Raw genomic sequence first — 9,776 nt, forward strand, 5'->3', positions numbered from 1 at the left:
TGGGTCATGATTCTCAGTGAATTCGACATCCAATACATAGAAAGATGAGCCATCAAGGGACAAGCAATTGCAGATCAGTTGGCTGAAGCACCACTCCCAGGCAAACACACCATGGAGATCGAATTTCCAGACAGGGACGTTCTTGCTCTTTCTACCAAACACTGGACCCTATACTTTGACGGATCCTATACACAACATGGTTCAGGGGTTGGCATTTTGTTCATTACTCCTGAAGGACACACTATGCCAAGATCATATAGGCTTATGTTTCCATTCACAAATAATGTGGCTGAATATGAGGCATTAGTCATAGGCATCAAAATGGCCATCAAATGGAAAATCACAAAGCTAAAAGTCTATGGAGACTCACAACTAGTCATCAATCAAATCAACAACAACTATCAGACAAAGGACGACAAGCTACTACCCTACAAATGAATGGTGGATGACTTCAAACAGTATTTTGTGCACATCACCTTCGAGCAAATACCAAGGTTGAACAACAAACTAGCCGATGCAATGGCTACAATCGCTTCATTACTACAAATTCCAGAGCAACAGAGTCGTTATGAGTTCCTGGTAGAACAACTGTTCTCCCCCGCCTATGACCACTCTGAATCCCATGTTATCTATGCCTTGACTGGTTCAGATTCTCCATTATATGGACCAATATACGACTATCTCAAGCATAATATCTTACCCATTGACCAATCTCGTAACCAAAAACGTAACTTTATTCGACAAGCTGCCCGTTATACCCTTACCGCTAATACTTTGTATCGTCAAGGTCTTGATGGTACTCTTCTTTGTTGCCTTGATCGTAATGATTCCGATTCTGCTTTACACAAGCTTCACGAAGGTATTTGTGGCACATATTCAAGTGGCACTACTCTTGCTAAAAAGCTTCTAAGGATGGGATACTACTGGCCTACAATGGAGAAAGACTCATATCATTTCGCCAAGAAATGTCCTAAATGCCAGATCCATGGCAATCTAATACATGCACCAGCACAGGAACTGCAGCCATTTACAACATCCTGGCCCTTTTGTCAGTGGGGACTGGACTTAGTTGGCAAAATTCATCCTTCATCATCAAATGGACACAAGCTCATTATAACAGCAACAGAGTACTTTACCAAATGGATAGAAGTAGTTCCCATGACCACAGTGACCGGGAAACAAATTGCCTCTTTCATCCCAAATTATCTGATTTGCAGATATGGTATTCCAAGTTCAATCATCACAGATAATGGACGGCCCTTCAAGAATCAAGATGTCCAAGAACTATGTGAGAAATTCAAAATCCAACATAGATTCTCTACACCATATTACCCAATGGGAAATGGTCAAGCAGAGGCATCTAACAAGACAATACTGAAAATCCTCAAGAAAACGGTGAATGATGCAGGCAAAGATTGGCACGTACAACTCAATCTAGCACTTTGGGCATATCGAACCAGCATCCACACACCTACAGGCGCAACACCATATTCCTTGGTATATAGATCAGAAGCCATTTTGCCCCTAGAAGTAGAGATCTCATCTCTCAGAGTCTCTTTGAAAGGCTTAATCCCAAATGAAGAATATCGAGTTAACCGACTGCAAGAACTTGAGCTATTAGATGAAAGACACCAACATGCTTATACCCATCTCAAAGCATATCAGCAACGCATGTGCAGAAGCTACAATCACAAGGTCATTCCCCGCAACTTCAAGGTTGGTGACCTAGTCCTCAAAGAAAATCCAAGAAATCAGCAAGATCGAGAAAAGAAAGGGAAATTTGAACCTAACTGGTTGGGTCCCTATGTTATCATATCAGTTTATGGATCAGGTGCTTATCAGCTAACAACTTCTGAAGGAGATGTGCTCAACGACCCAACTAACAGCATTCATCTGAAGAAGTACTATACTTAAAGTAGCCTAGTACACGGAAAAAGCCAAAAACAAATAAAAAAATCAAAAATCCAGAAAAAGCAAAAAATACAAAGTACAATAAAAACAACTGGTGAAAACCTGGTAAACAGGCGCCCTTGTGAAAGAACGGCTCCTCTATCTATCTCCATGCCATTTTATTCATCAAAACACTATCGGCCATCGCCCGACACTTAGCATATATTCATTCAGGATATACTTAACATAGTCACTATCCTGGGTTATCCATCTATATCTATTCTCTTACCGCAGTCCACCATGGCTTGGTAATCACTGTACATAATCATATCAAGAGGCACACTCAGCTAGGGGCATTCATTGGTTCAAAAACTTGCAATCATTCCAAACATCATAAAATATCGCAAAAAATCAGAGGCCGGACATCCAACAAACAACCCTACACTTCATCACAAAGACCAAAACAAAAACAATTCACACAAATATCAAGGATGGATGATTTTCTAAAGTACTAGATGTTGCATTCTTGCATAAAGTCTTGACTAATTTTGTATTTTGAACTTTTTGAATTATTGGATTCTCTTCCTTGTCTCACTACATGCTTCACAGCTGGAGGTCAAGAGGACTTTCCAATATTTTCTTAGTCTTCTATCTGGGAGGCGATCACTTGTACTGTGTGAATACATGCCTCAAGATGTGGTACGTCAAATATCACTGAAGGCCTGATTCCACTTCATGCATATAAATGATCTAATCTTGTCTGTTTATGCAATGCGCACTCAGGTCGTCCTGGTTCAATTATACCTTGACGCTTGTGCTATCTTGCAAAATCAAATATCATGTAAATTTTACTCAGGTCATTATGGTTCAATTATACCATTATGCTTGTATAAATTTTCAACATATCCTAAACAAATCAATGCTCAATGATGATATTTACAAAGAAAGCAAACATATGGTTCTATCAGATGGCAAATACAGAATGAGGGATGCTTCAAAAATAATTAGTTGCATATCATTTTACAATTAGTTACAGATCATTTTACAATTAGTTGCATATCATTTTAACATCATTACATATCATATTAGATTCAGTTGCATATTAAAACATACATCTCATTTTCAAGATACATCTCACAGCATATAAATAGCATACATCCTGCATCATACATTACATCATGTATTTAAAGCATTACATCATCACATAAAATAAATGCATCCATATCAACACATCACATTATCAAAAATGGTGCCGTATATATATATATCTCAAAACTGATCAAAATCTACAAAATGTGTCCACACACTGTGTCCAGTACAACGAATAACAACTGCTCAAAAATACAACAGAGACCATGTCTCTCAAGTATGACTATCTCCTGATGGAGATGGTCTCGCTCCAGATGCACCCGCCCTTGGATCTCCAAGAGGGTCCTGTCTCGGTGGCCCCATCACACCTCGGCTCTCAGATCGTGACCCAGTGGCTCGAGATCGGCTAGATCTCGACTGAGAAAAACTCTCAACTCGCCGATCCCTGGGTACCACCGCCTCATAATGCCACCTATAGTACTCGGCCTCCTGGGCTCTCAGTGCTAACTCTCTCAGGGTGTCTCTCAGGGGACCACCCGCCGCTGCTCTCTGCATGCTCGCCACCACCTCCTCCGCTCGTCCTCTCCGCTCTATCTCGGTATCTCTCTCAGTAGTCAACTAAGAAATTTGCCGCTGATAGGTCAAAATCTGTGCCTGCAGCTACTGCACAGTCACCTGTAAGGTCCGGATCTGAGCATCCTCCACATGTCCTGGGACCCGAACCCATAGTGGTACCTGTACTGGAGGAACCCCTCCCACTCGGCCTGTCCTCGGTGCTGGAGGTGGGAGCACATCTATCCTCCTCCTCTGAACTGGTCGCACGGCCTCCTCTGCACCACCCACTGCAGCTAACACCTCCTCCACTCTCCCCTCTCCACTAGCTCCGATAGCCAATCCACCTCTCCCCCTGTCTATCCTCCCCTGTCTGACTGCTCTATCCACTCCTCTCCTCCCTCTCTCTCCCTGCCTCCCTCTGGCTCCTCTAACTCCTCCTCCTCCTCCATCATCCCCATCATCTCCATCATCTCCCCCATCTCCCTCCTCCTCATCTGAGTCAAATGCTAGCCTCATCTCCTCCGGATCTGAGATCCTAGCCACCGCCCGTGCAGCAAACAATCGAGCGAACTCGTCTGTCATCCCCACATCCTGGATCTCTGGGGCATAGTCCCAGATCTGCCTGGCCAACCCCACAAACTCCTCCACTGCCACGGCACTATCAATAGTCAGCCCCCAATCGGCCACATCCTGCTGCCGCCATGCATAAAGGCACGCTCCCTGTGGAATACCCTGCTGGTACCCGAACTGCCTCAAAACTCAGGTCACCACAAACCGCTCAATCATGAACGGGGTCCTCCTAATCAGATATCTGGTCATAAAAACAAAAGGCATCTCCAGCCCATATCTCACAGCCTGTATACGGTCGCCAGGTGACCGTATCTATATCATCAAAAACCCTCCTCCAATGCTCTAATTTGCCCAGCTTACGCTGGACATCTAGACCTCTGTATCCGTAGGCATATGCTGCACCTACGGGCCTGTCCCTATCTGCTAATGGCCTCACTGCTAGAATGTGCTCCCAGCACCATACCTGTAATAGGGTCACTCCCGCTGACAAGCTACCGTAACTGAGGTATATTACCTCATGCAGACTCCTGTATAGATGAGCCAGCATAGCTGACCCCCATGCAAATCTCAAGCCCTGTGTGACCATCTCCTCCAACACTAATCCCCATCCCACCGAGAATCCCTTTGACCTGCGATCAGGACAAAGGAATCCCCCAATAAACCTTGCTAGAACGGATGGCAGTGGTGCATAGTACAAGTCCAAAAACTCTTGCCAGGGGATCTCATAGCCGCAGACGGTATCATCATGAAAAATCCGGCGTAGTGCCTTTGTGCCACCCTCCTCTGACTGCTCGTATGGTAGTAGTGCCCCTACTACAAGGATGCGTAGAATCCGGTAACAGTCCTCAGGTGTGACTGTCATCTCTTCAGTGGCAAAATGGAAGGTGTTCATGTCGCTGTGCCACCTCTCTGCCAAAGCTATCAAAAGCCCCCGGTTCACAGTGAACCGAGGCATATCTAGGAGAGAGGTCAATCCACATCTCTCTATAATGTCCAGATCGGCCTGCGTCAACCACGGTATCAATGTCCACGGTCTAGGGAATCTCTCCCTCAACTGTACCACGCCCAATCAGTCATGTCAACAAAACAAGTCCAATATCAGTTTCCACATCAAAACAAAGATATCAAAATAAAACTCACATCAACAAACATGAAACAATTTGCTCATCTACATCAAAGTTCAAAATCCTATCATTTCATATCAACTTGTAAAACAACTCAAGTTCTCAAAAACCATATCAAAACTTGTAAAACAACTCAAGTCTCCATAATCACATAAACTTGTAAAACAACTCAAGTTTCCCATCCATATCAGCTTGTAATACAACTCAAGTTTCCAATCCATATCGGCTTGTAATACAACTTAGGCTTCACACACATTGAACTTGAAACAGAACACACAAATACATCATATTCTGATTAACACAACAGCTTGATATCTATACATAACTTGGAAAATCGCAAATCAAAACAAGTTATACAAACACTCATGTTGGATAAATTCATCAAAACACGACAGGCAAACAAAACAAATTTTCAAATCGGCCAATTCTGCAAAAAATTTCAGATGCGCTAAAACAGATATTCAATGCGCTAAAACACCCTCACGCACTAGGCTGTCTCTCCTACGCGCTATTCTCTTTACTCTATGCACTAGACTGACTCTACGCGCTAATCTTTTCTCCCCATGCGCCACCTAACCCACCCTATGCGCTAGACTCTGTCTACAAGCTAATCTATCCCTCCTAGGCGCTACCCATTTAGCCCTATGCACTAGGTTAATCCTACGCGCTAAACCCCCTTCCCTATGCGAACCCTTGCGACTCCTATGCGCTAGGTCACCCCTACGCGCTAACCTGCTGAATGGACGCGCTACCCGACCGTTGCAATGTGCTATTCTACATGCATGTGCTAACCTAATAGTTTTATGCGCTAGCCTATCTTTTTCAGACGTGACCCCTAAATTTGAACTCGATGCGCTACTTCACACTTCGTATGCGCTACTGTGGACCCTAGATGCGCTAAACCGTCAAACCCGAACTTTGAAATTCGAAAAATGCCTAAAAACGACAAAATAAAAAATCAAAAGAGGGTCAAAAGCGTTGACTTACTGGTGGTCCACGCGCTACAGGTCTCCGGTACCTCCGAATGCGCTTGAATCGGTGTCTATGATAGGGAATAGGCATTTTCTCTTCAACGCAAATTCTCTTTCTTCAAAGTCAACAAAGCACAAATGACTTTAAATCAAGCCCTTTTCCCCTTTTATAGGAGGAAAATGACATTAGGGTTAGCAAAATGGACCTGTAATATGGTCGCGGTCTCCCCTATACCATAACATTTGTAACTTATCAGGAGATGAATCAATCTGCACACTTTTTACATGCACGAAATCATACACATCATACGCACTTCATCAAATTAAATCAACAATTTTCCAAAAAAATTGATTCATCTCCCGAGGGGGCATCACCATCAAATATCAAATCTGGGGCATCACGCATCAAATCAAATCTGGGGGCACGACTGGCAAATCAAAAGAGCGACACAAAAATTGCATTAGATCATAAATCATGATAAAGCATCATTTTCTTTGAAATAACATGTGCACACATGTCACTTCAAAGAGGGGCAAAATGTAGATGTATAAAAATGACCATATTCATAAATGAATATTTTATGTTCATTTCTCTATTTAATTAAATCAAATCTAATTAAATTATCCATATTCCTCTATTTAATTAAGTAAATTACTCAATTTATTTAAATTAAATTCACTATACCCATTTAATGAATAAATCATTTTATTCAATTAAATCCCCCCTATCCACTTTTAATTAAATTCAAATTTAATTAAATAATTATCCTAAATTAAATAAATCTAATTTATTTAATTTCCCCAAATTGCAACCAAATTGAATTAAATTATTTCAATTTAATCCTATTATCCCTCCATCCACTTGCAAAATCCCAAACCCCTTTCTAATCCCTTCTAGAATCTTCTAATCGCTTCTAATTAACCTAACCCCTCCTCTAAACTTTGTCACATCCCTAAGCAAAGGGAAGTCACTTCTCAAAACCTCAACGTCTTTGATAACCATTAAAGGTTTTCAACCTTCAACCACTAAATGGCTCAAAGTCTTTGAAAACCATTGAAGGCTTCCAACCTTCAACCACTTAATCCCCAAAGTCTCCAATAACCATTAATGGTTAACTCAAACTCTCCCACATGGTTAAAACATTTGTTTTGACTCAACCTCTATCCAACCCAAGGGTCTCATTAGGCCTTTAATGCTTTGACCATGATTATCTCTTAATCATTTGCACAAAGGTTTATCCTTGGATTAACTCTTAATCCAGTGGGTAAGCCTAACTTAGACTTGACCCTTAGCCTTTAGATAACCATGAGGTCTTCTCAGGCCTTTAATGCCTCCAACCTCTTCTCTCAACCCAACCCTATGTTGACACTTGTCACCATTTCATTGGTGCCAATTGTGCACATGGATCCCCAACTTTCAAACTCAACCCTTGATTAAACCATCCAATCTTGACCATCCATTTCCCTATTTGTGCTATAAATAGAGCTCTCATTCCTCCATTTTTAACAATCATCTTTCAAATTTGAAGCATTACACTTATGCTCAAATTATTTCAAGCTTTCTCATTTCATATATGCTCCTCATTTAGCCTCTTTTAGATCAGGAATTAGACTAATATGCATGTTTAGAATAAATTTCTTTATCATTTTAGCTCAATCATAGATTAAATATAGTATGCTAGGATAGTATTCATACTAATCTTGTCATCTTATCATTTAGTTTATTGCATTTCTAAGATCATACATAGCTTAACACATCTCATCCTAAAAACTATCAGTGCATCCCTCGTTCTTACATTTGCCATCCCTAAACCATTTTGCTCAGTGATCTGAGAGCAAAAACATTGGTTTGAGGGACATTGTGAGATAGAGAACCATGAGACCTGGGAAGCTAAGTAACACTACGTTACTCCATAGCTTGCATCAAGAAGTCCTCTGTGTGTGTGTGTGGACTAGTATTTAACTAAATTTTCACATATTAAGTTTTATTCGTCCACTTTTCCCACATACAAGTATAAAATTATGTCCATTGGAGGAGGTAGGGTGTATTTTTCCCACAAGATCTAATCTCCATTGTGAAAAAGGCCATGCTGATGTTATTGGTTGAAGATCTTGAGTAGGTGCATGGATCAAGTTTCCATGTATTTGGCACTGCTTGCATCTTTGGACATACTTGTAAGTGTCCTTTTCCATTGTAGGCCAATAATACCCTGTTCACAACGGTGTCTTTGCTAGAGTTGGTCCAGAAGAATCTGCCCCACATATGCCATCATGGACTTCTTTTAGGGTGATTTGTGCTTCCTCAACATTGAGGCATCTGAGTAAAGTGTCATCTACACTCTCTGTATAAAGTGTCATCAATGAGTGAATGTCTTGCCGATTGTCAGATGAGTGTTTTTCTTTGATTTCATGAAAGATCAGGAGATATATATATTGATCATGAAGGTAAACATATATTTCTCTGTACCATGGGGACTCAGGTCCTGCTATTATACATAGATATTTAGTGGATGGTATTTCATAAGCTAACACAATGAGTTGTTCCACTTGAAAGTCAAAGTGACCCTCATTTTTAGGCATATCTAAGAGAGAGCCTAATGTTTCCATTGCATCGGTTGCCTTGTTTTGCGCTCTTGGTATTTGTTGAAATGTTACATTGGTGAAGTGTTGTTTGCATTCATCTACCAATTGTCTGTAGGGTGTCATCTTATCATCTTTTGTACTATAATCATCATTGACCTGGTTAATAATGAGTTGTGAGTCTCTAAAGACTTGTAGTTCCATGATTTTCCATTGTAGCATAGTATACAGTCCTATCACATGGGCTTCATATTCAACAATGTTATTGGTGCAAGGGAAGTTGATCATGAATTATTTGGGAATGGAATCTCCTTGAGGAGTTATGAATAGGATTCCTTCTCCTACTCCATGATTTGTGTGAGACCCATCAAAGGATAGTTTCCAGTTTGTTTGTGTTGATAGTGCAAGCCTTCTAGTTAATGCTACTCTATTCATCAAGTACTTGAGTGGATCGAAGTGTGCAATGAGTTGGACTTTATGAATCAACATATAGTGTCTTATTTTTTGTGATGCAAAAACTACTGCAAGACATGCTCATTCTATTGGTGTGTAATTGATTTCATAACCAATGAGTGTTCTACTAATGTAGTTGGTGCAAGAGCACCCAGGAAGACAAGGTGGAGCAGGGTCACTGATAGGCCCTATGGAGGATTTGATGAAAAATGAAGACAAACAAGACCTATAAGGTCTTTAAATGATGTAACATGGTCATGTGAGCCATAAAATGTAGTGAAATGCAATGTAATGGTCAAAAAGTGTAAAATTGCCATTTTGAGCAATTAGGCCTAGAAAAGGCTAAAATTGGGTTTCTGGGATAGAAGTGTGTTTAGATGGATAAAATATGTTTATAAGGTCATCTAATGACCATTTTAATGTTTTAGAAGTTTTATACATCGTTTTGGCAAGTTGACATACATAGTTGTCAAACTTGACAACTTTGGAGCAACTTTTTGTTGTCAAAAAGTTGTCAAGAATGCAAAAAGTTGTCATAAGTTAG

This window comes from Cryptomeria japonica, chromosome 1 (assembly GCF_030272615.1).
Source record: "Cryptomeria japonica chromosome 1, Sugi_1.0, whole genome shotgun sequence".
Classification (NCBI taxonomy): Eukaryota; Viridiplantae; Streptophyta; class Pinopsida; order Cupressales; family Cupressaceae; genus Cryptomeria; species Cryptomeria japonica.